Source organism: Macaca nemestrina, chromosome X, assembly GCF_043159975.1.
Source record: "Macaca nemestrina isolate mMacNem1 chromosome X, mMacNem.hap1, whole genome shotgun sequence".
NCBI classification, from domain to species: domain Eukaryota; kingdom Metazoa; phylum Chordata; class Mammalia; order Primates; family Cercopithecidae; genus Macaca; species Macaca nemestrina.
The window spans coordinates 52,006,900-52,034,876 of NC_092145.1; the positions used below are offsets into that span (position 1 = coordinate 52,006,900).

General features: G+C 40.2%; 1 protein-coding gene and 1 pseudogene across 1 annotated transcript in view; one reads left to right on the forward strand and one right to left on the reverse strand.

Moving 5' to 3' along the window:
• Positions 1–27,863, forward strand: LOC105499781 (prohibitin-2 pseudogene; annotated as a pseudogene).
• LOC105499779 (uncharacterized) overlaps positions 11,901–27,977 on the reverse strand; it is a 122,232-nt gene continuing 106,155 nt past the window's right edge. Inside the window, exon 15 of the mRNA XM_071088769.1 lies at positions 11,901–13,016. The gene's annotated coding sequence lies outside the window, so the exon portion shown is untranslated. The remainder of the gene's footprint in view (positions 13,017–27,977) is intronic.

Genomic DNA, 27,977 nt, shown 5'->3' on the forward strand with positions numbered 1-27,977 from the left:
CAGAATTTTTATTGGACCATTGAGCCCTTTCTGGTCTATTTTGGTTTGTGAATAGATGTTTGTATTTGTTTTTGTTGGGGGATGAAGGCTGATACCTCCTACTCCACCATCTTGGTCAGTTTTTTTTTTTTTTAATTTTTGAGACTTTTCTTTAGAGTTCCTCCTAAAGTAAAATATGATATTCTTTTGTTGCATGATTTTATCTACAGATGCCTACTTCATGGAAAAGAAGGAAAAAATAATTATGAGAACAAATACATGTTCACATCTCATCAGTGGGACCTGCCATATATGCCTACTTGTTATGTGTATCTTCTTTCAGACTTGCTCAAACAGACACACTGTGTTCTGCGGTGGACAGGTCTATGCAAACCTACCCCCAAAGTCCAAGGAAGCTGAGAGGCCAAAGAAAGAGGCTGATAAATCCAGTTTCTTAGAAAGAAACATTTAATAGGGACTAACAAACAGAAGCTATTGGAAAATCCAAATCCAGGGCTTACTTACCATAAGGAAAGGGTATACATGATTCAGAAGAAATCTGTAGGAAAATTGAAGTACAATAACATCAAGATTGTTTTGACCTAAGGGCAAGAATTATGGTAAGTATGTGCTCTTACACAAGGAACAATAGATAAACTGGAAATTTTTTGAGGCTTTCCTGGAACTGAGGTTAATCAGAAGTAAATATGGCAGATTAGCATCCAAGATAGAGTAACTTTAGCCTCCACATACTTATTTTCTCAGTTTATATGCTGTAGGGAGCACTAACAGAACCTTCAGATACTATTTGCTGTCACTTTTTAAATCTAAGGTGTCCAAAGTCTTAGAGTTTCCCAGGTGCCATCTAGCCCCAAGTAATGAACATGAAACAGCTTTCCATTTGTCCATACTTAATTTTCCATGTTTCATTTACATTATTACTCATTACATTGTTATACTTGTACATCTGGAACCTAATCTGGAAAATCTTGGTGCGAAAAGGCAGTGATTTCTGGAATTTAGTTTTCATGTGTCCACACTACTACAAAAATCCCTTGGTTGGTTTAGAGATGCATCCCATTTAGAACCTGACCTGATTTTGTGTTATAAGTGCTGGGCATGTGTATCTTTTCCATTCCTTTTATTATTTTTAATTGCACAAGGAAGGTACTTTAAGAGTGTTTTAATGTGCACATATTGATTGTTCCTGGGCCCTGGGCTGAGTGAGACTCTGACTCAACTTATACCCCGAACCCACTGTGTCAGGATTCTTCCCCTCCAGAGACTGTGGTGCTGAGCCCTGGGTGGTTTCATGCAGTCTCTCCCCCTTTCCATCCCTTGTGGAAGTCACTGCTCAGCTAACTAGGTAGCTAAACAGAGGAGCCTACTTTCAATTTAAGGGGATGCATTTGGGAGAATACAGAGAGAGACATTGTGCTCATGCATTTTGCATTGCTATAAAGGAATAATACCTAAGGTGAGGTAATTCATAATGAAAAGAGGTTTATTTGGCTCAGAGTTCTGCAGACTGTACAAGAAACATGGTGCCAGCATCTGTTTCTGGAAGCTTTTACTCATGGTAGAAGGCAAGGGGAGGTGGCATGTCACACGGCAAGAGAGGAAACAATAGAGAAAAGAGGAGGTGCCAGGCTCTTTTTAACAATCAGATCTTATGGTAACGAATGGAGCCAAAACTTACTCATTACCACAAGGATAGCACCAAGCCATTCATGAGGGATCTGCCCGCATGACCTAAACACCTCCCGCCAGGCCCCACCCTCAACATTGGAGATCACATTTCAACTTGAGATTTGGAGGAGACAGATATTCAAACTGTATCACGTGTGTTATGAAACTACTTTCATTTCATTTCATGACCTTCACTGAAATCCTAGGAAGAAGAGACATTGCCTGACAGCAGAATGTAAGGTTCATTTGAGAGGCATGCTTGTCCTTTCCCTGGGCATCTGTAATTTCGCTGAAGCCACTCAGTTGGAGCTGTAATTTCCCTGATGCTGCTCAGCTTTTCCTGAAGCTATCATGTGGATAGATTAATATATTAGTTTTGTGACAACCATATTACCTAGTTCCTTTGGCTCAGGGATGTTCCCCATTCTGATGCTAAGCCATTTTCCTGTGGGAAGGACTGGAGATTTTGTGTTTTTTTGGATTATTTTTCTCACTTCCAAACCCAACATGCTTTTGTTGGAAAATGCACAAAAGGAAAAATATCATTAGAAACCCTAAAAATTCTATTATTCATGAATAAGAACTGTTAACTTTTGAATATTGCTATGGTTTGAATGTCCCTTCCAAAACTCATATTAAAATTTTATTGACATTATAACAGTGTTGAGAGGTGGGGCCTTTAAGAGGTGATTAGGTTATGATAGCTCTGCCCTCATGAATGATTTAATGCCATTATTGTGATAGTAAGCTTCTAATAAAAGAATGACTTCAGCCCGATTTTCTCTGTCTTCTGCACTCACTTCTGCTTCCCACACTTCTGTCATGGGATGACCCTTGCCAGATGCCAGCACTATGCTGTTGGACTTGCCAGCCTTCAGAACAGCGAGAAATAAATTTCTTTTCTTTATAAATTATCCAGTCTCTGGTATTCTGTTATAGCATCAGAAAATGGACTAAGAGAAATAAACATTTTTCCAGAAGTTTTACTATGCAAATGTAACTATACTTAAAACAAAAATCAGATAATATCCTACTTATAGCTTTATAAACTGCCTTTTTATGAAAAACATCATATTTCGAAGGTCAATCTATATCAATCAATATAAATCCACATAATAACAAAAATGGCCATAGAAGCAGTAATGGTCTATTCAGGTATAATAATAATAATAATAGCTAATGTTTATTGTGATTTCCTCAATGCCTGATACTGTTGCAAGTGCTAAACATATACTTAATCATTTAATCCTCACCATATTATATGATGAGGCACTGTTGTTGTCTGACTTTAAACATAAGGGAACTGAGGCATAGTGAGGATAGGGCTAGCAAGTGCTGAGACTTCAATTTGAACACAGGCTGTGTGGCTCCCAAGCCCTTACATCTAATCAGTATATGCCACTGCCTCTCATATGAGAACACCAACCGTATTATTTATCAGAATAAAGCAAAATATATGAAATTAAGATACTACATTTTTCCCCATTTGACTAAGCAGAGATTTAAAATATTGAAAAAAATGAATGTGATTTGGAATTTGGGGAAATGTGTCCTGGACTACTGTGGAAGGGGCTGACCAGCATCTTGTCTCCCTTCCTGTTTCTCAAAGACGTTCCTATTCTGAAGCGAGGGGCTTTGCTGTAGGTGGAGCAGAGAATGGTTATGTTTCCCAGTGATTTTATTCTTTTGCATATTTATAAGACCAATAGGTGTTTATTACAGTTAAAAAAGTGAAAACATAGGACATAAAATAAAATAACCATTCCTCAAACATAACACCTAAAAATAAGACCTGCTAATGTTTTCATCCGCATTATTTTCTTAGAAGTTTTCTCATGTAGGAATTTATACACTTATGCATGTATGGACGCATTTATATATTTATATGAAAAAGACAAGATCTCATTTTAGTTTTTTAACCTGCCTATGTCAATATAGTGGGTTGGATAATATCCTCCAATAATATATGTCCAAGCCTTAGCGCTTAGTACCTGTGAATGTAATATTATTTGGAAATAGAGTCATTGCAAATATAATTTAGGATCTCAAGATGAGATGATTCTGGATTTAGTGTGGGCCCTAAATCTAATGACTGGTGTCCTTGTAACAGAGAGGATGGGGAGATTTGACATACACAGGAAAGAAGGTCATGTGAAGAAGGAGGCAGAGATTGGAGTTATGCTGCCATAAGCCAGGGAAAGCTATGAGTCACCAGAAGCTGGAAGAGGCAAGAAAAAAATTGTCTTCCCAAGCCTTCATGGGGAGTGTGACCCTGTCAAAACCTTGATATCAGGCTTCTGGTCTCCAAAACTGTAAGAAAATAAATTTCTGCTGTTTAAAGACACAAATTTTGTGGTAATTTGTTGTGGTAACCCTAGGAAACTAGTATACTCACTAACAACATATCTAAAATGTCATTAATTGTAAATAAACACCAGTCTATGTCTTATATTGATGTGGCTGTAAGGATAGTAATATCAGTGACACATTAAAGAAATTTTAAATTGACTAAAATTTCTTGTAACAAGTGATTTTTATATGTATTGAGTCATTCACTGCTCATAGCTCCCTTACGAGATAGATATTGTGGCTAATCTCTGTTTTATAGATGAAAAACTGAGGGACAGAGAGAGTGACTTTGCCCAAGACTACACAGTTAGGGAGTGGGTCAGCTTGGATTTGTGCCCAGTACATGTTGCTCCAGAGCCTGGAAGCTGTCACAAATTTGTTAAGTGAAAGCAGTCTGCACAAGTGAGCGTATTTTAGGAGGTCATTAAAAGTAATACTAAGTGTTTTAATACAGTTACACATTTACGCAAACATTGGACCTAGTGACAAAAGGTGGTTTGTGATCTTGGAGAGCCTGTTCATTGCAATCAAGGGACAGAAGCCATAGTAGGGGGATAAGGAGTCAACAAAGTGAACAATGTTAACAGAGACTGTAGAGAACTGTTTTTGGTACTTTGAATTTGAAGGAGGTAGGGAGAGACAGAGAGAGAATGAATTAAATATCCTATTGCTGAATGAGTAATAAGGGGTTAAGGAGGGATATTTTAGAATCAATTCCTTTAAACTTAAGTACATTCAAAAGTTAATGTAAAGGAGCTCTCTAATCTCAGATGTAACCTTGAAGTTGTCCATATATTTATTTCCCTACTACCATCTCATTTCTATTATGGAGTTAATGAGACACCTCCATTGGAATACTATGGGCTTTGAGTGAAATACAGATTTAGTTATTAGTGATTAAAAGTGGGAAAACTGTGTGAAAGAAGTGCTCATAACTCTTGGACTTTTACCTCTCAGGGAGGCAGCAGGTGGCTGAAATTCTGGCGTGCTGTGACTGGATAATGCATGATCTGAGGACCCCTATACTGATGACTGTGGATGGGGCCACATTTTTTTCTACAAATATATTCATATACTGAGCAGTCAGGAGCAGCCCTTAGGCAAATACCACACTTTGCTTCTCTGGTGTGATTGATATCTGAGCTCACCAGGTGAGTTCAAAAACATGCCCATGTTCCCAGCATTGGGAACTGGGTCTGCTGAAAGGCCTGATGTTGGCCAGCTTTTATGAGATTATGAAGCACCCAAGAATGTAGAGAACGTTCTGTTTCTAAAACTTTGAACTCAAGGCATATCAGAGAGAGATTTGCCTTCCTTATATGGATGTCTGTGTTCTCATTAGGAGAGAAACAATGAAAAATAACTTTTCACAATGCCTGCCTTAGCCTTGAGGCTCAACCAGCCCCCATTTCTGTGTCTCAGCATTTAAAGGGCTATTGAAGTCCCACTCCATGCTATATATTCTCCACAGGTTTTCTCATTAACTCCTCAGGACAGCTCTGTAAGGATGGTATGGTCAGTCCCATTTCACAGATAATCAGGCTCAGACTCACAGAGTCTAAATCACCTAAAGTGGCAGGATTGGAATGAGGTTCCATCTCTCACCCTCCCTAGAGGACCCTGAGCAGCCTCCCTTTTAGAAGATGGGCTTCCGGGACTTGAGAAATGGTCAGAATCCATTGCCCTGCTATTATGGACCCATGCATCCTCACTCCACAGCCCCTCTGGGTGATGAAGAAGACAGAGAGATGATATCCTGCCCCTTGTGCCAAGAGACCTGGTTGTTGGGCTGCATGAATTGGCTGATTCCTGAAGTGGTGAGTGGGCTCAGTCAGAAGCTCAGGTGTTGGCTTTGGGACAGGTGAGCTGGACAGAAGGAAAGTAACATGCCCTGAACTACTGAAAGCAAATGCACTCTATATTTCATCTCCTTTAATCTTTTTGTTTTTGTCTGTTTCGGTAGAGACAGTGTCTCGCTATGTTGCCGAGGCTTGCCTTGAATTCCTGACCTCAAGTGATCCTCCCACGTCAGCCTTCCAAAGTGCTGGGATTACAGTCATGTACCACCTCACCTGGCCTCCTTTAATCTTAATTGCTATCCAAGGTACCCAGTATTCAGATGAGGGTGCTGCCGTTAGGGGAGTTTTTTCGAGGAGAAAACTTTATCTCCTGACCAGCCGCTAACTCTGGAATACTCTAAAGTTTTATCATTTTCTCTTGATGCCTCCAGGTCTCTGAATGCTCTAATCTCCCTCCTGGCTGACAGTACGGGCTCCTCAGGTATTTTCCAAAGTTTTTTCTTTTTAAATTATGACATGTATAATTTTTAAGTCTCATTATGGAAATTTAAAATGCTTTCCAAATGAAAAATAAAAACCCAGTAACAATTGTATTAAAACGAGGAAGGAAACACTTTTAAAACTACATCTCAGATATTGGGTTGGTGTCTGTGATTTGTGAAACATAGTTGTTAACAAACTGGCAACAATTTCAACAGATAATTCAAATAAGTATATACGTGAACAATAAATATTAAAAAACAGAGAAACCACAAGAACTAATGAGATGCAAATATTTTAAAATCCTGAGAATTTATAATAAGTGGAAACAACAAGATACAAAAGATGAGGACTGTGATTGCATGCACATTTGGAACAGACAATGTGTGTGTGTGTTGGGGGGAGGGGTGAACGTGTTCATGTGCACCTCACAGGGACACATCTAGAGAGTATGCAGAATCCTGGGGACAGCAGACCCCTTGGAATCAAGGGGTGGGAGTTGGACCAGTGAGAGTGCAGATTAATTTCAATTTATGAATGTATTCATATATTGTTTGAAATTCAGTATTTGGGAATAAAATATTTTGATAAAGATTTGAACACACAAGAAATTTTTGAACTGATTGTCAAAGGTAATATGCACATATTTTCATTAATTTGAAAAAGAATTCATTGTGTTATATGGTGAAAGAAATAAAACATCTAATTGACTGTGTGTGTGTGTCCTCTAGCTCTATCACCCCATATACACACTCACAGATGTAGCATTATCTTTCATTCGGGTGGGCACTGTAACCAATCTGAGTTTTATATATCCTAAAACGTGATGAATACAAGGAGACTGCTATCATTAGGTCAATAATTCAAAAAAACCTCTGGTTGATATAGTGAAGCTAACTTCCAACCTCAATCCCTTTCTCTCCCCTGCTGAGCCTCTGGTCTGACTCTCAATGCTGCGATCCTGTCTTTGGCTACCAGGAGGCATCACAGCTATCTCCATGTCTTTTGTTCTTTTATTTTAGAAAAGGAGTACATTTTGCTAAGAGTAACAAATGTTATGAAGTGATTTGTTTACTATGACACCAGTTCTATTTGGAAAATTCACATATTAAAGCAGGTCCATTTGCTGTTGATTCCAAATCTACATCATGTTCATTCATTTATCTCTTCTCTCCACGATATAGGTTGAGGTGTCCATAAGGTGGATAGGTTCCTCCCAGAGAGCAGGGCATTCACTCTTCATTACTGCACCCCTGTACAGGCTTCCCAGGCCTTCTCCCAACCCCTCTCAGTCATCCTCTCTCCTGGACACTATGAACACAGCTGCCCAGGTCCTATATCAGTGACTCATCCACTCTCAGCCACCTCCTGCCTGCCCTGCACTGACCAATGACGACTGGTGACTGCCAAGATGCACTAGAGCTACCTGGTGTTTCATGGCATGGATTTCCTGGAGGATATGTTTTTACAGTCTTCTTTTTTACCCCTATCATTTTTTTTTTCTTCCCAGTATGGGGAAGTGGATTTGGGTCTGCTCAGAGGCATGACGTTGAACAGCTTTTATGAGATTAGAAAACACCCAAGAATGTAGAGAACATTCTGTCTCTAAAACTTTGAACTCGAGGCATATCAGAGAGAAATTTGCTTTCCTTATATGGATGTCTGTGTTCTCATTAGGAGAGAAACAATGAAAAATGACTTTTCACAATGCCTGCCTTAGCCCTGAGGCTCAGCCAGCCCCCACTTCTGTGTCTCAGCATTTAAAGGGCCATTGAAGTCCCACTCCATGCTATATATTCTCCACAGGTTTTCTCATTAACCCCTCAGGACAGCTCTGTAAGGATGGTATGGTCAGCCCCATTTCACAGAGGCTCACAGAGTCTAAGTCACCTCCCCAGGTAAGTGGCAGGATTGGAATGAGGTTCCATCCTTCACCCTCCCTAGAGGACCCTGGGCAGCTTCCCTTCTAGAAGATGGGCTTCCAGGACTTGACAAATGGCCAAATTCCACTCCCCTGCTATTGTGGCCCCACGGGTCCTCCACTCCACAGCCCCTCTGGGTGATGAAGATGACAGAGGAGGTGAAATCTTGTCCTTTGTACCAAGAGACCTGGGTGTAGGGTCACACGAGTTGGCTGAGGTGGAGAGTGGGCTCAGGCAGAAGCTCAGGTGTTGGCCTTGGGACAGGAGAGCTGGAGGGAAGGAAAGTAATATGCACTAAACTACTGTAAGCCAATACACTTTATATTTTATCTCCTTTAATCTTTTTTCTTTCTTCTTTTTTTGGTAGAGACAAGGTCCTGCTATGTTGCCCAGGCTTGTCTTGAATTCCTGGCCTCAAGAGATCCTCCCTCCATGGCATCCCAAAGCACTGGGATTACAGGCATGAACCACCTCACCTGGCCTCCGTTAATCTTAACTGCTATCTGAGGTACCCATTATTATGACCATTATTCAGATCAGGGTGCTGCCTTTAGGGGAGTTTTTGTGAATCCAGGAGAAAACTTTGTTATCTCCTGACCAGCAGCTAACTCTGGAATACTCTAAAGATTTATCATTTTCTCTTGATGCCTCCAGGTCTCTGAATGCTCTAATCTCCCTCCAGGCTGATAGTACGTGCTCCCCAAGTGTTTTGCAATGTTTTTTCTTTTTCAGTTATGACATGTATAATTATTAAGTCCCATTATGGAAATTTAAAACATTTTCCAAATGAAAGATAAAAACCCAGTAACAATTGAATTAAAACGGGGGAAAACATTTTCAAACTACATCTCAGATGTTGGGTTGGTGTCTGTGATTTGTGAAATGTACTCATTAACAAAACAATTGGCAATGATTTCAACAGAAAATTCCAATAAGTATATACATGGACAATAAACATATTAAATATGCAAAAACCACAATAACTAATAAGATGCAAATATTTTAAAATCCTGATAAATGATAATAAGTGGAAATCACAAGATCAGGACTGTGATTGCACTTTTGGAGAAGACAATGTGTGTGTGTATGGGGGGTGAACGTGTTTATGTGCATCTCACAGGGACATGTCTGAAGAATATGTGCCATCCTAGGGACAGCAGACCCTTTGGGGTCAGGGGGCAGGAGTCAGGTCTGTGAGAGATGCAGGATAAAATTCTTATTTTTGAGTGTAATTTTGCATATTTTAAAAAACTTTATATTAAAGAGAAGAGTATTTTGATAAAAACTTGAGCACAAAAAATCTTTATGGAGAGATCAACAAAAGAATTGTATATATGTATTCACTAATTTGTGAAAACAATGTATTTGATTTTATGGTGAAACAAAATAGATAAAAATTGAATTGACTGTATTTCTACATGTGTGTGTGTGTTTGTGTCTGTTTCTCCTCCAGCTAAATTACTCCAAATACATGCTCACGGGTACAGTTTTACCTTCAATTTAGAGGTTGGTGGTCTAGCACTAATCTTGCTTTTAGATATACAGGAAAATGAAAGACACAGAGAGATTGCTACCATTAGGTGAATAATTCCAGAAAACTTTGGGTGATACTGAAGTCAAGGTCCCAACCTCCATCTGTCCTTCCCAGTTGATGAACCCCCTAGTCTGAAACTCTCAGAGCTGCAATCCTGACTCTGGCCGGAAGTGATATCTAACTCCATTATTATTTTCCTTTTTCTAATGAAAAAGAGTACATTTTTCAAAGAGTGTCAAATGTCTTGGGATGGTTTGTTTACTGTAAGTTTTCTTTGGAAAATTCACATGTATATTAAAAGCAGGTCCATTTGCTGTTGACCCTAAATCCACATGTCATTCATTGATTTATTTCTTCCTTTGTTAGTGCAGGTTGAGGCGTTCATACTGTAGAGGGGTCCCTCCCAGGGTGTAGGGTCTTCACTCTCCATTACCCCACACCTGTACAGGCTTCCCAGACCTCCTCTTAGGCATCCCCTCTCCGGGACGCTAAGGACACAGCCGTCCAGACCCCATTCCAGTGCCCCCATTCTCTTCCACTCACCTCCCGCTGCCCTGGTTTGCGCTACACCAGCCTGCTAAGGACTGCCAAGGCTCGCTTGTCATACATGGTGTTTCATTGTATAGATGCCATGGAGTATATGTTTTTGCAGTGTTCTTTTACACCTATCAATTTTTTTCTGGAAGAATTAGAATCATTCTGTCCATAGGTTCACAGACTGGGTTTTAGTGGAGGGTATTTTATTTTTTTGCTCATTGCGTAAACGTTTGTAGAGGTTTGACGATGAAGGTACGTTGGTGCCCCCTCGTGACAGGAGTCTGAACTGCAGCTTTTACATCTGAGCAGGAAGATGGGAAGGAGCGGTTTAGCTCAAGCCCACTCTATGGAGTTTTCTGGAAGTCTGGATGGAAAATGGAGCAATTCCAGGCTAAAGGAATATTGATGGCCTCCAAACAAAGTGCAGCCTCTCACTATGCTGAAGAGAAGGCTTTATGTGGGAGCAAGGAAAAGATTATTTTTATTTGTATGCTTTGAGTCCTCTGAAAAAATAGCTGTAGATGGATATGAGCAAAAATGGATCCTGGCTACTGATGATCTTTGTAACCTGCCTTTGACTTTATTATGACAATTTTCCCATGAAAGTACATGTCTACCATAACATTTTAAATTACTTTACAACATAATTTTAGTTTTGATTTTTGCCATCAACTGGATGTTTCATCATATGGATGGTACCACATTTATTTCACTTTGAGATAAAAATGTAGTTCCTTTACCATGTTTTATTATACACAGTAGCAAACATAACATCCTTGCTCACATATATGCAAATATATTTGTAAGAGTTTCTTTATGAGATTCTCAAAATACTCTTTCATTATGAAATCATACTATAAAGTTATTATATTAACACAATACATGATAACATTATTACTCATATGTATTGACTAATACGGTATGTAAGTGTCTGCTCACACACTGGAAATAATGTTGATTATTGCTAACTGGTTAGGCAAGAAATCATCTCTCATCATTGTTTTCATTATCACTTATTTTTACTGCCTCCTAGAATTCCATCCTATGGATGTGACATAATCAATTTTCACAACCCTGTGTTATTCAGAGTGTCCTGATATTTCCTTTTATCTACACTGGCATGTTTTCAAGGTCTGTGCTCTGCTGAAGGGCACAGTTCCTGTGGCTGTTTGCACTGAGCTGAATACGTCCTCTTGGAACACAGCAAGCTGTCTTAGAAAAATTCTAGTATTGTGATAATAAAACCTGATTAGCACATGAGTGTGGGGGAGTGTGTGTGAATGTGTGCAAGTGTGTGTGTGCTGACAATCACACTTGCCTCTGCTTCCTTCTGCCTCTTTATGGCTTTGCATCCTGTTTGGTCTCCCTTTCTAAATTGAGGTCTAGCAGTGAAGAGAGGGTATTGTTAGGATGGCAGTCCTTATAACCAGACCTTTATCAGCATCCTTCACTACATCCTGAAGTTAAACTTCTAAAAAGGAAATTGTTGGTGCTTAGTGTATGCGCCTATGTAACCCTTTGATAAGTATTGTCGTGCTGACACCCAGAATGTTAGCGCCGTTTAGGCTCCCCAAAGTGCAACAACATGAAAAAGTTTGGAGAGGGGTGAGGAAAGTAATAATGCTGGCATCCTGTCACAGAGGGAAGGCCCGGGACCCTGTTGTGGTCCCACTCTCAAGCCATCACAACATTTGGAAGACATGAAAATGATCAGACCTGAATTAGACTTCAGGTAGCATGTAGGGTGGGGAAAAGGTCATTGGAGGAACACAGGACATAGAGTCAGGGCTGGGATACAGCTACAATTTTATGTACATTCGTGTTTATGTAAGACATGTGCATCAAGGCCTTTTTATGAAAAATTTTGGTCATTCCTGTGGTACAATAGAAGCCTTGGCCAATATTTGTTAAACAAAGTTCTTGCAATATTATTTATAGACAATAGAATCCATTCATTTTAAGGTTGGCAATTTTTATTAAATGTATAGAGTTGTACAACCATCACCATAATTGAGTTTTAGAAATTGCAATTGCCCCCAAAACTCCCATTGTGCTTCAATGCAGTTAAACCTGCACCTATCCTCAGCTCTTGGAACCACAGTTATGCTTTGTGTGTCTGTGGATTTGTTCATCCTGGACATTCATATAAATGGAATCATGTAATATTTGATATTTTGCATCTGTCACTTAGCATGATGTTTTTAGGGTTCATGCATATTGTAGCATGTAGCAGAATTCATTCATTTTTTTAAAGGCTGAATAATATTCTATTCTAAGGATATACCACATTTTGTTTATCCATCTCTCTATTGATGGTCATTTAGATGATTTCTGCTTTTTGCCTGTTATGAGTGATGATGTTATATACATTTATGTACAAGTTTTTATGTAGACATAGGTTTTCATTTTTCTTGGCTATGTACCCAGGAGTAGGATTTCTGGGTCATATGGTAACTCTCTGTTTATTCATCTGAGGAACTGCCAGACGACTTTCATAACCCTAACAGTCTTGAGAAGTACAGGCTCAGTCTGTTGCTTCTTTTGTGATTTGACTGTGGTTACAGATTTTTAGAAGGAATACCACTAGTTCCGGTGCCCTTCTTGTCACATCGTATCCGGGAGTATACAATGCCTGCATGATGTCACTGGTGATGTTAATCTTCATCATTTGGTTAAGGATGGTGTTTGTCATGTTTCTCCAGTGTACAGAAACTATTTTTCATGTACCTAGAGAGCATAGGGAGAGAAAAAGGAAAACACACATTTCTAATTTCACTGTGAGTCAGTTCATTTCTATGTGGTGGAATGAGCACCCAGATGGGCCTGGGGGGAAGGGAAGAAAGTGGTTTTACCATCTCCATCCAACTGAGTCATGGACCCCATGAATGGAGTTTGGGGTACAGGGATGAAGTCATCACTCACCCCATTTCTTACTGTTTCATAGTTTTTCCTACCTCCTGTTTCCCCCTACCCTGTTGTGTATGACAGAAATGTGTTTCCTTTGCACTCCAGAGGGGCTTAATGGAAACCTCATACTATGTCTGCTGGACAGGACACCGGAGCAAGGATACTGGAGAGCTCTCTGCATCCTGGCACAAAATCCAAACCAGTAACTCTGGGACGTTCTTGACTCAGGGGTAAGTCACTTCTCCTGCTTGCCTCTCTTGGAGAGTGCATATTTCTGTTATGTGGGAGCTTCATTGCTGTGTGGTAGAGTGATGCTGAGGCACACAGAAGCAGGTAGAGATGGAGCACCTGGTGGGTGAGCCAACACCCAGGGCACGGGCTCCAGGACTTGTGCTGCTTGATCCACCCTTCTCATGGTCTGGGTCTTCCCATCTTTCGGTCCTCTCTCTGAGTAGCTTGGATTCCTGTTACATCTCATACTGTCACAAAGAGCAGGGGACAAATGGGGTGGGGAAGGGAGCAAATACAGAGAGAGGTAGAAGTGATCCCTGGAGGGCCTGCTGTTTTCTGTTCTCTTCCCTGTTCTTTCTTGTTTCACATGTTTCTTTATTTCACCCCACAGTTAATCTCAGAAACCTGGTAATCCATATGACCCCACAGCTATGCCTCATGGCCCAAAGGGTCAGATTTCATCTCCACAGTCGTCTTCCTCAACGTGAAGGGCTGTTGAGTGAGTACCCTTAGGGCACAATACTAGGGAAGTGTAAAATTATCATCTTCCAAATGGGAAGCTGCTGGTTCCATTGTTGGGGGTGGGGGGCAAGAGATGGAACCTCATTGCCATTCTGCCACTTATCTGGAAAGGGTCTTAGTCTCTGTGAGCCAGAGCTTGACCATCTGTGAGATGGGACTCACCATACTTTCTTCACACCACTCTCCTGATGGGTAAATGGAATAAACTATATATTTTTATACCACTATCTTAGTCTGTTTAGTATTGTTATAAAGGAATATCTGAGGCTGCATACCTTATAAAGAAAAAAACAAAACAAAACATAGTAAAATCGTTATGTGGCTAACAATTTTGATGGTTGGAAAGTTCAAGATTGGGCATCTGCTTCTGATGAGGGCCTCAGGAAGCCTCCACTCACAATGGAAGGCCAAGGGGAGCTGGCTTGTGCAGAGATCATATGGCGGGAGAGGGAAAAGAGATGAGAGGTGCTGAGCTCTTTTCAACAACCAGCTCTTGTGGGAACTAATAGAGCAAGCACTCACTCATCACAGCAAGGATTTACCTTTCATGAAGGATCTACCCCCATGACCCAAACACTTCCTGTTAGGCTCCACCTCCAACATTGGGGATCAAATTTCAACATGAGGTTTGGAGGAGACAAACATCCAAACCTCAGCAAACACTTACTGAATTTTTTTCTTCTAAAAATGTTGTTTCTGAGATGTCTCTAATAAGGTGACTTTGGGGCTGTTTTGATATTTTGGCCATGCTGCCATGACCATTCTTGCACACATGCCAGAGACTCTGCAGTGCAGACTTGAGAGGACAGCAGTTGATGGGGCCATGCTTGCTTCTCTCATACATGTTGCCGAGTGTATCTGCAAAGATACTCTGTACCGTTTTGTCCTCCTGCAGCAGTGTATAGGATTTTTATGACTCCACAATTTCAATTTAAACAGGACACAGCATAGATACAAACTCACTTATCAGGTTTTCTTATCAAATTCTAGAATTATTCCAGGACATATTCTGAGGCATAAAGTAGGACTGTTATGTTTGTGTTTAGAAATGCACATGTGAAATATGCCATTTATGTGGATATCGATGGAAAAAAATGAAAAGTATTTTAACATTATAGTGATAGGATATAAAAGTAGCAAATATTAATAAAGTTGGGAAATCCATTATTGCACAAATCTAGAGAAACAGGTGCTCTCATCTTGTAGTTGGTTGGGATATTCATTAGTAAAGAGATTTTAACTTTCAACTAGACAGTATATACTAAAAATAGTCATGCTCTTTGACAAAAAAAAAAAATCATTTGTGGAAACATATTCTCCAGATACAGCCTGCCAGGCTCATGTGTCCCTATTGCTGAGGGCTGAGCTGACCATTTCCCTAGCTGATTTGTTACCTTCAGCCCCAGTCCCATTCCCAACCCTGAGCGATCTATCCTTCCAACCAAACAGGAGAATCTGTCTCATGGCTGAATGCCCAGCCTTGATGAACCATATACAGAGCTTCTCCAAATTGACATGGAGCAATGCTCAGGTCCCTACTCCCGTCGGGACCTGTAGACCTCTGACCTCATCCCTGTGTTGGAGAAATCTCTCTTCTTCTCCCTTCTCTGTGTCCTCAGGACCCTTCCCCTCCCTGCCAAGTACAAGCAGTCCAATCCTTTCCTTAAGTTTGGGTTTTCACACAGGATGAAGCAAACACTGGCTTCAGACAGCTTCTGCTTCCAGCCCTGCTATAAACCTTCCTTGAGACAGGGGGAAACAGGCCCAAGCCTTTTTTTTTTTTTTCTGGAAATGCAGGGAGGGTGATATGGTTTGGCTTTGTGTCCCCATCCAAGTCTCGTCTTGAATTGTAATCCCCAGGTGTTGAGGGAGGAATGTGGTGGGAGGTGATTGGATCATGGGGGTGGTTCCCCCCATGGTGTTCTGATGATAGTGAGTGAGTTCTCACGTGATCTGATGGTTTTATAAGTGTTTGGCACTTTCCTCTTCACACACTCTCTTTTCTTGCCGCCTTGTGAAGAAGGTACTTGCTTCTCCTTAACATATCTCCATGATTGTAAGTTTCCTATGGCCCCCCGCACATCCGCCCAGCCATGTGTAACTGTGAGTTAATTAAACCTTTTTCCTTTAAATTACCTAGTCTTAGGGAAGTTCTTCACAGCAGTGTGAAAACGGACTAATACAGAGGGTAAACACAAGGAGAACAGATATTAAACTCCTTAACAATATATGTCCTGATGCTAAAGATCTGCCACCAGCAACTCAAGGTGCCTAGATTGGCACGTTCTGGCAGTGGACCTGCTGAGCAACCTCTTTTCCATCCAGCTCTGTGGTTAGGAGCATGTGCTTTGTAGTCACAGACATCTGTGAAGAAGAAAGGATACTAGTACCTCACTAGCAGGGCTGTCATGAGATCGAATCCAGACACTAACATAAAGAACCTGGAGCTGGGCCCCTCTAAACACTCTGCTCCATAAGTAGAAGTTATCTTTCCTCTTTGGAGCAGAAATTCATATGTGAATTTCACCTGCCCCTGCGACAGCATGGGCCCCTTAACCAGCATGCACATCAGAGTCGCCTTGATGAGCCTTTTCTAAACCCTCAGTTGAAACCCCCTTGTTGGTAGAAATAGGACTTCTGTACAAAGGCCATTCAAGTCATTCGGCTGTAATAATATGGGCCTCAGAAAATGGATACCTCGATGTGGCACCAATAGTGTATATGAAAGTCTGTTTCTCCTTTATTTCACCAACGTAGGTATTATCAGCTTTTGTCTTTTTAAAAAAAATCTGATCTGCTCATTGTCGCACGACCTGCCCTGACTTATTGGGAAGGTCATCTCAGATGGTCATTAAACTTACATATTCAGAGGCTCTTCTCCTAAGGTTTCCAGATTTAGCAAATAAAAATACAAAATGCCCAGTTGTATTCAAATAAAAATTGCATGTCACATTCACAAAAACAGAACCAATGTAATGTGTATACACACACACACACACACACACACACACACACACACACACACACACACACGTATATGGTGAGAGAGAGAGACTAATTTTCAAGAATTGGCTCACATGACTATGGAGGATGAAAGTCCAAAATCTGCAGAGCCGGTTGGCAGACTGGAGACTAGAGAATATCCAATGTTGCAGTTCAAGTCTGAAGGCTATCTGCTAGTAGAATTTTTTCTTGCTTAGAAGAGGTAAGATTTTTGCTCTATTCAGGCCTCCATCTGATGGGATGAGGCCCACCCACATCATAGAGGGCAATCTGCTTTTCTCAAAGTCCACCAATTTAAATGTTGATCCCATCCAAAAACACCCTTGCAGGAACATGCAGAATAATGTTGAGATACTTGAACAATGTGGCCCAGCCAAGTTGACACATAAAGTCACCATCACATTTACACTAAAAAATTATTCATTGTTTATCTGGAATTCAAATTTGACTGAGTATATTCTGTTTTTTCTGACAGTCCTACTCATGGAGGACTCTGTGTTGAACCAAGGTGCTTCATGCAACAGCCCCAGCTGAGCTCCCAGCAGATGCCAGCACCATTCGCCATCCATGTGAGTGAGCTCTCTTGGATGTCCCAGGCAAGTGTAACATGCTGATGACTATAGCCCCAGGTGACAGACACCACATAGAATAGAAAACACCCAGCAAAGCCCAGTCAATTCATAGAATCCTGAGAGATAATAAATAGCTATTGTTTGGGGACATTTTGTTAAGCACAAGTGGTTATCTAAAACCTTATGGTTTTGGTGACCTTTTCTTCATTTTCTGTGATCTGCTCTCAGATCACAGATCGTGAAGGCTCGGGGGGGCTTTGTTATAATTTTGACTATAGTCTGTGTGTTAGTTTATGTGTGGGTATATATTTCTGAACATACCATTAATTCCTTTTTGATGGGATTTTCAAGGGAGGTTTTCATAAAATATGCTTTTCTACCTATTCTTGCAATTTAGAACATAATTCCAATCTCTCTCTCTATAGGATAAGCCTCCGATGCAATCACTTGTGTTAAGAAATTGAGAGAATGTTGATATAAACTGTTCCCTGAGCCATATGGAAAGCTGTATCTTCTGCAGGTTGCTTGGTGAGTATACAAGGAGTACAAGGTGTATTTATTGACTTTGAGAAGTGTTTCTCTAAGAAGGTGTACTGAAAGATTTTCTCCTGCTCCAGGGATAGCCCTTAAAAAGGAAGTCACTTTCCTTAGGTACACAGACAGGGCTCCTTCAGCAGACAGCAGATAGATATGCAATGCAGACCTTGTTTTCTGTGATGGTCCCAGTGTATCACTGGATAAGTCTGTCCAATTCTGGGGTTTGTTCATAGGAAACCTATGTGCCAGCAAATCTATGTCACATTCTCCAGTATCTCCTTTATAAGGAATAAAGTCAATGTATTGTTCTTCTTATTCTTTTGTCATATTTCTCAGTTGGTGTACAACTCAGACTTGGAGCTGGAGGGCATTTTGGGGGCCCCTTAAAGATCCAAGCATTGCGAAGCAAGACTATAGGAATAGTTGGGGAGCAAGCGAGACACAGGAGAGTAGAGCTGTGGACCTATTGTAAGCCCCACCCCTGAGGGCAGAGCAGAACGTATACTTGGTTAAGTGAAGGTTACAACCAAGAGTTTTAAAGGGAGAGGACCTGGGCTGTGCAACCTGTTTCTCCTTCCAAACTCACCAATTAGATGGGACATTCCTGTGATAGAGGAGTGAGTGTATCAAGAGGCCAGAAGTGTTTTGGGTATCGATGTCTCTCCACATAGAAGAAAATATTAAGAATGGTGGACAAGCAGTACCTAAGCTGGAGCGGGGTAGAGGCGGGCCAGCACCCACTTCTGACCTCCAGTGCCGCCAGCCTCAATATCAGACATGGCCCAGAACTTGAAGGACTTGGCAGGACGGCTGTCTGCCGGGCCCCGGGGCATGGGCACAGCACTGAAGCTGTTGCTGGGGACCAGCGCCATGGCCTACAGTGTCCGTGAATCCGTGTTCACTGTGGAAGGTGGGCACAGAGCCATCTTCTTCAATTGGATCAGTGGAGTGCAGCAGGACACTATCCTGGTCGAGGGCCTTCACTTCAGGATCCCCTGGTTCCAGTACCCCATTATCTATGACATTCAGGCCAGATCTCGAAAAATCTCCTTCCCTATAGGCTCCAAAGACCTACAGATGGTGAATATCTCCCTGCAAGTGCTGTCTCGACCCAATGCTCAGGAGCTTCCTAGCATGTACCAGCGCCTAGAGCTGAACTACGAGGAATGAGTGTTGCCGACCATTGCCAACGAGATGCTCAAGAGTGTGGTGGCCAAGTTCAATGCCTCACAGCTGATCACCCAGCGGGCCCGGCTATCCCTGTTGATCCGCCGGGAGCTGACAGAGAGGGCCAAGGACTTCAGCCTTATCCTGGATGATGTGGCCATCACAGAGCTGAGCTGTAGCAGAGAGTACACAGCTGCTGTAGAAGCCAAACAAGTGGCCCAGCAGGAGGCCCATCAGGCCCAATTCTTGGTAGAAAAAGCGAAGCAGGAACAGCGGCAGAAAATTGTGCAGGCCGAGGGTGAGGCCGAGGCTGCCAAGATGCTTGGAGAAGCACTGAGCAAGAACCCTGGCTACATCAAACTTCGTAAGATCCGAGCAGCCCAGAACATCTCCAAGACAATCGCCACATCACAGAATCATATTTATCTCACGGCTGACAACCTCGTGCTGAACCTACAGGATGAAAGTTTCACCAGAGGAAGTGATAGCCTCATCAAGGGTAAGAAATGAGCCTTGTCACCAAGAACTCCACCCCCAGAGGAAGTGGATCTGCTTCTCCAGTTTTTGAGGAGCCAGCCAGGGGTCCAGCACAGCCCTACCCCACCCCAGTATCATGCGATGGTCCCCCACACCGGTCCCCTGAACCCCTCTTGGATTAAGGAAGACTGAAGACCAGCCCGTTTTCTGGGGAATTACTTTCCTCCTCCCTGTGTTAACTGGGGCTGTTGGGACAGTGTGTGATTTCTCAGTGATTCCCTACAGTGTTGTTCCCTCCCTCAAGGCTGGGAGGAGATAACCACCAACCCAGGAATTCTCAATAAATTTTTATTACTTAAAAAAAAAAAAGAATGGTGGATAAGAATTCCCCAAAATGAGCCAATATATGTTTCAGCTGACTAGATTTCTGCCTACTAAATGATTACATTATTATACGCCTGCCACCTTGAAATAACTGAGATATCTTAAATGACATTTCTTGGTGTTCCTACATCATTTACACACATGATTATAGACAGTCTCTTAGTCTTCTGCCACAGATAGCTAACTGCTTAGCATGTTGTGTAAGTTTTACACATCATCCTCAGTGGGTTAGCTCATCACCAGGAGCCCTAGGATACCTCCCTGCGTCTCTGTGTAGTGATGGTACTCAACTACTGTCACTTTTAAAGCAGGCAATATTCCTGCCGATGGGGAGATGCTTTGTTTCACCAAGTTGAACAGAATTCCACAAATCGCCCTTGTCTGAGGCTAGTTCCTCTAATTAGTAAGCTTTCTCAGGAGGTGGCCTGAAGAGTGGAAGAGTGAAGTTTTTTTTGTTTGTTTTTTGTTTTTTTTTGAGGAAGGCAAGGGGACAGAGGGCTGTGCAGAAGCATTTCTGATGTGGAGGACAAGCCTGAGCACCACGGTTGCCACAGAAACCAGAAGTCATTACTGTGACCTTGATGACTTTTTAATAGAAATCCCTATGGGCTGGAGAGAATAGCAGGGTCCTGCCTTCAGGTGTTTGGAACTCAGTTGAGGGTGTGAGTGTCCCACAGTGGGAGCTGAAGTGCCTTGGGATGTGGGGAGATGAAGGAATCCCAGATCTAAGTCCCCTTACTCCCACTTTGAAACAAGTTGCTCTCACTGTTTTATGAGGGAGAGAGCTGGGACCCTTCTGGCCCCAGTGAGTGGGGTGTCCTGCTCCTGGTGTTCTGGAGCTACTTTCTATGTAAAGGTGGGACGTGGGAGGATGAGACAGGTAAGGACTCTCTGAGCCTAGCATCCCCTCTGTAAAATGGGGATAATTATGCTCACCCACAGGATTGCTGCAAGCTGCAGTGATAACACAGGTGCAAGCCCATAGCCCTGTGGTTACTGCACGATTAGGAATGCCTGTGTGAATTCAGGCCTCTTCTTAGTCCTTTACAGATTTGTTGTTAGGAGATAGATGAGGAAAGGAGAAGAAAAGGCCCTGGTGAGAAACCCATTGTATCTTCTGGTTGTAATGATCACTACCCAATTGTATCAGTGTCCCTGGTCACTGACCCAGTGCCTAGCATGGTTCCTGGCACACTGTTACTCTAAGAAAGCACAGGGATTGCTGGATTCTCTCTGTCCCTGTGCAGATCTTCATCAGGTTATTGAACTCATAACAGGTGTATGAAGGAGATGGGCTTTGAGGATCTGGGTCTTGATGGCTGCTGAAGCTTCTGCTTCAGATTTGAAGGGCAGCAGTCCTAAGGACACCCCCAAGACTTCCATCCCTGGTGGGATATGATGCCTGGCACAAGTGAGTTAATAGATCCTAACAAAAGCATGTTGTGGAATAGCTCTGTGAGGATTATAAAATAGTCTAAAAGTAGAGAAACTCCTTTGATCCCATCTTTGGAGAAGAGGTTTAGCAGGTGGAATTTCCTTCCATCAGCAGCTATGTGCTTTGTAGCTGCCCTTGAGGCCAATGTTAAAAATGCCTTTCGTTGTCACAAAGCAATGAATAATTCATTTGGGGAAGCAACTTGATGTTTAACATGTATTTGAAATAAATTTACATGTTTTCTGCCTGTATAAATAATCATCGGTGATTCCCATGTATCTCTCAGATGGGCGTTGAAATACACAGTAGGTCAGAAGGTCTTCCAAGCAACTGGAGATTGTAATATGCATTTTTCAGTGGTAACCACATTATTATCCATTCTATAATAAATTTTTTAAGAAGGCAGAAATGTACAAAGTATTAATTAAAACTGTCAAAATGTCAGATACAAAAGTTCCATATTTTGAAAAATAATAATTTCCATATAATTTGCTGTATTACAATGATACCCAGCCATGTCCCCTAAAATAACCAGCTAGGCCTAAATATTATTATCATTGTTTCCCAGGACATAAGATTTTCAGTTCTGTACTACTAGGACTCTCTATCCCTCCTATTGCCCTGCCCTCAGACAAACACAATACTTTGTCACTATAGATTAAGTTTTACATCCTAGACATTTATTTAAATGGAATCATAGAAATGATTTTCTGTTTGTGTTTGATTTTTGGTTTGGCTTCTTTCATTCACCAATTTATTTTTAGATGTATCCATTTTGTTGCACATATCAATAGTTCATTCATTTTCCTGCTGAATAGTATTCCAGTATATGGCTATATCGTAATTTTTTGTCCATTCAGCTGTTGTTGGATATTTGAATTATTTCCAATTTGGATCTCTTGTAAACAAAGCTGTTATGAATATTTGTGAATAAGTCTTTCCATGGAAATAGGCTTTCTTTCTCATTAATAAACACTTAGGAGTGCAATGGCTGGATCATATGGTAGATATAAGATTAACATTGTAAGAAACTGCCTGTTTCCAAGTGTTTATACTATTTTTCATTGTAGTTTTCATTTACATTTCCCTTACAGTGAGTGATGTTGAACATCATTTCATGTGCTTACATGACATTTGTATGTCTTCTTTAGTGGGATGTCTATTCAAATCTTTTGCCTGTTTCTTTACTGGTGTGCCTGTTTTCTTCTTACTAAGATTTTCAACATATTCTGGATACAAGTCCCTTATTAGATATATAATTTTCAAACATTTTATCCCAGTCAGCAACTTACTTGTCATTTTTTTTCAACCATGTAGTTGGAAAGCTAAAGTTTTTAACTTTGAGAAAGTCCAATTTTTCAATTTCTTTGCTTATAGATTGTAGTTTTGGTGTCTCATCTATGAAATCTTCACCTGACCCATTGTCACAAAGATTTTCTCCTGTTTTTTTTTTTTTTTCCTGCTAGAAGTTTTATAGCTTCAAGTTTTATATCTAGATCTCAGGTCCATTTTGAATACACTTTTGTATACAGTGTGATATCTGGGTCACAGTTTATATTTGTACATGTCAATATTCACTTGTCCCAGCACCATTTGTTGAAACGACGATCCTTTCTCCACTGAATCACCATTGCATCTTTGTCAAAACTCAGTTGTCCATATACTTGTGGGTCTATATCTGGACTCTTCATTCTGTTCCTTTTACCTACTAATCCATCTTGATGCCAATAACACACTGTCTGGATTACTAAGGAGTGTTGAAATCACGTAGTGTTTGTCTTCTAATTTTGTTCTTTATCACAGTTGTACTTCATAGTTGATACGGTTTGGAACTGTGTCCCCACCCAAATTTCATGTCACATTGTAATCCCCAATGTTGGCTATGAGGCCTGGTGGGAGGCGATTGGGTCGTGGGGGTGGATTTCCCCCTTTGGTGGTGTTCTCATAATAGAATTCTCATAAGATCTGGTTGTTTAAAAGTGTGTAGCACCTTCCCTGCCATGTAAAACATCTGCTCCTGCTTTACCTTTCGCCATGAGTTAAGCTCCCTGAGACCTCTCCAGAAGCAGATGCCACTATGGTTCCTATACAGCCTGCAGAACTATGAGCCACGAAAACCCCTTTTTAAAAAAATAAATGACCCAGTTTCATGTGTTTGTTTTTAGCAATATGGGAACAGACTGATACAGTAGTCTAGGTCTTTTACGTGTCCATATGAATGTTAGAATCAGCCTGTCGGTTTCTTTAAAATATTTTTTTATAGGATTTCTACTTGAATTGCTCTGAATCTATAGATCAGTTTTGGAAGAATTGACATCTTAACAATACTGAATCTTCTCAGTATTGTTTGTGACCCATGAACATGGTATGTCCTCCACTTATTTAGGTCTTCTTTAATTCTCTCAGCAATGATGTGTGGTGTTCAGTGTACAGGCACTGCACATCTGTGGACAGATTATTCATAAATATTTCATACTTTTGATGATGCCATACATGGATTTATTTGTTAAACACAATTGCTAATTACTATATTTTCACAGTACTATCAGCAACCAAGTGTTTAACATCAGTGAGGGATTTTTTTGGTTGAAAGTACAGCTTACTCTAGGATGGAAAATGTATTTGATCCTTAATCTGTGTTTACCTGTATTTCCGTATCTGCTTTTACAAGTCATTGGCGATATATTGAAACTATGGAAGAAAATGTTCCAGAGATAATTCTACAGGTCATCTTCAGAAATCACAACAAAAGAACATAGTTTAGTAGCTTTCAACTTTATATGTGTGGTCAGAAATGATTTTGTTGCAATGTGTGGCTCAGGCTGGAGTGCAGTGGTGCAATCATAGCTCAGTGCAGCCTTGAACTCCCGGGCTCAAGCAATTCTCCCACCTCAGCCTCCTGAGTAACTCACTACAGGTGTGTGCCACCATGCTCAGCTAAACTTAAAAACATTTTTCAGAGGCAACATTTTGCTATGTTGTTCAGACTTCTCTCACACTCCTGACCTCAAGCAATCCTCTTACCTCAGCCATCTGAGTAGCTGGGATTGTAGGCACAAGCCACTATGCCTGGCTAGATTTACTTCTTTACCCACCAGTAAATCAACCTCAATAAATTCCTGGGATTTGGAGTGGTGAGAGGGTGAGCAAGCATGTATGTATGTGAGTATGTATACATTTGTATGTCACTGAAGCTGTCAGGAATTTTTATTGTAAGGACTACTTGAGGTTAATTACTGTGCATCATGTCAATCCTATTTAGTTCCTGGTACATATTAGGAACAAGCTCGGGGTAGTGGTGTTTGTTTTTTCTCAGCTTTCCTTGACCAGAATGGTTACCATGGTGACTCAGTGACTGCTGTGTGATTTGGTGCAGACTGAGCATCCATTTAGGATTCTTGCCCAAATCTCTCATACCACATTGCCTGTCCATCAGATATAGTATTTGCTTTTCATCTTATATGTAGTTAATCGCTTTTCATCTTATGTGTAGTTAATCACTTTTCAAGGGCTCAGAAGCAAGTTGCTTCACTTATCTGAGGTTAAGCTACAGATAACATAAAAAGACACTAAGTACCTTGAAATAAAAGGAAATGAGTTGTTGATATTCCTCTCCTGCCCCAATCTCTATTGGGAGGTTAGAAGAGAAATTCTTGGAATCATACAGCATGTGCTCTTTTATGTCTCACTTCTTTCAGTCAACATAATGTATGTGAAATTAATATTTATTATGGTCTGTATTATAGATTGCTTATTCTCATTGGTGTAAAGTATTATATTATTTGGATATTTCACACTATATTTATCTGTTATGGAGATTTGTGCATTTTCCAGTTTCTGACATGAATAATGGTGTTATGAATGTTCATGTTCATTCTTTTGGATGGACATATATTTTCTTTTTTTAAAAAATCTTATTATCAATAATAATTGAACTATTTAATATCTGTCATCTTAAAATTATTATTCATAACACTTTTCACCTTGTAGCTATAGACAAATACATTCCCATTTTAACAGGTTAATGACATTATCTTTATAATATTATAGAAGCATGTGTTTGGAGAATACCAGAAGGAACATCCTGAAAACCAAGAACTCAAAATGCCTTTTTATCCCAAAGACATGTTTTAAAAATATATACCCATTCATCCATTTGTTTTCACAACTGAAGCTACAGAGAACTTTGAATATAATGATGTTCATCAGAGGCTTGTTCCTAATATATTTAAAATTTAGGTCAACCAAACTTCTCTGTGGAAACTGAGTTGAAATCCAAAATCTTACAATCCTAATTTCAAGCCACATTCATTTTAACTTAATTTTAACATGTTTTGCAAAATGTTCCAATATAAACTTAATAGTTCCTATACCATCAAACATGGATCCTGATGATTTTATTTTCTAGATTGGCTGATAGGCTGAATAATCTTCTGTAGGGTAAGAAGTGTCAACTGCATCAACCACATGGAGGTGGACTGGCTACAGAAGAAAGGTTTTCCAAATCAAATTCCAAGTATTTTTTTCTTTTTATATTACCAGTAGAAGAAATACCTAATGTAGATGACAGGTTAATGGGTGCAGCAAACCACCATGGCAAGTGTATACCTATGTAACAAACCTGTACATTCTGCACATGTATCCCAGAACTTAAAAGTATAATAAAAAATTGTAAAAAAATTGGTGTTAGATTCAGAGGCTTGATTCAATTTAGATTTGTTTTGGTCAGAAGTACTTCATATGTGGTGGTGTTTATTCCTATAGTGTTACACAAGGGGCTCATTGTGTCTAAGTGTCTCTCCTCTTGTGATGTTAAGATTAATTACTTTAATTACTATGTTCAAGTATCGTTAAGCTGATCCATCCATTATAAAATTTCCCATCCCTTTTTCACCTCGATTCTTCTGCAGCCTCTAAGGATTGTTGCTTGGTTCTGTATCATTAAACGTCATAAAAGGATGATATTCTAATTCTATAATTTTTTCTACTTTATTAGCTGGAATTATTCTATTAACTAAACTTCCTTTCATAAACCATTAGGTTACACTGAGGGGTAGTATGTATAGAAAGTGTTGGATGAGTGCCTAATTCTTTTGCAATATTTCCACTTTTCAAAACAATGAGTTGTTTCCCTAGGGTTCTCCAAAGGCAAGCAATGAGTTGATATTGTTTGTTTTATTTTATTTTTCTTTTAGAGTGTCATCATGAGCTGTAGAAGTTTTTATATTTAACGTGTTTTAATCTATAGTAGTCATTATTTTATTTAATGTTCAAATTGCTTCATCTTTGTCCAGCGAGAGCCCCTTAAGCTTGGCTTCTGAGCCTTTTTGACATACTCTGGTATGATAGTTTGGTCCAGATTCATCTAGTAGAATGGCTACACAGACCTAGACTCAGCCATTTGTCTAAGATAACCTAGTTCCTTTCAGTGTGATGTGTTTTAAGTGGATTCAATACGGGTGCTAGAGTTGCTCATTGCTACTGGGTCTATCATGTTTCTCACCTTTCCAGTGCATGGAGCCAGTGTATATATATTATATTTTTAAGAGAAAAGACATTATTGGCTTCCATCCTGGGCCGTTTTTCCTTCTCTTTATAGGTAATGATTTTTTAAATCAATTTTCATTAAAATTTTCCAATTTTTAAAATATAAGCAAATAGAATGTTTCTATTAGTTTTCTCCTATTTCATACATATAAGGTGGCATATTCTACACTGGTGGAGTCCAATAGAATTTCACAAAGGTGAAAATATTCTATGTCTAAACTGTCCAACATAGTAGCCACTAGATACCTGTGACTATTAAACACCTAAAATGTGGTAAGTGTGACTGTGGAAGTGAATTTAAAATTCCATTTAAATTTAGTTAACTTAAATAGCCATGAGTGGCCAGTGGCTATGGTATGGGACAACAGCAGCTCTACACATTTTTCTGCACTTTGCTTTATTCACTTAATGGTATATCCTGGAAATAACTACATAGCAGTAGAGAGAGGGAATCTTCCTCGCTTGTTTATACTGGCATCGAAATCTAGGATGTAGATGCACCTTAGATTATTCAATCAATCTTTTATTGGTGGACGTCTGTCTTATTTCTAGTCTTCTGCTGTTACAGTTTGTTCTGCCAAGAATGACCTTGTGCTTCTGCCTTTTTGTCTTTTCGAATTGTATCTTTGGGGTACATTCTCCAAAGAAAGATTGTTGGTTCCAAGAGAAAATAATTGTGCCCTATGAAATAGGAGATTTGAAACAGAGAGCATTTAGAAATATAGTAGCAATAAATGAATGCTGGTTTTATCTTATCATTCCTTTGATTCCATGTACTTTCTGCTCTCTTATTTTCTTTCTAGTGTGACGTGGGTGAAGGAGTTCTTATTGAGCCATGGGAGGAAGAAATAGTACAGAAGAGCAAAGAATAATAATGAGTCAGCTAGACAGAAGACAGGAGTCATC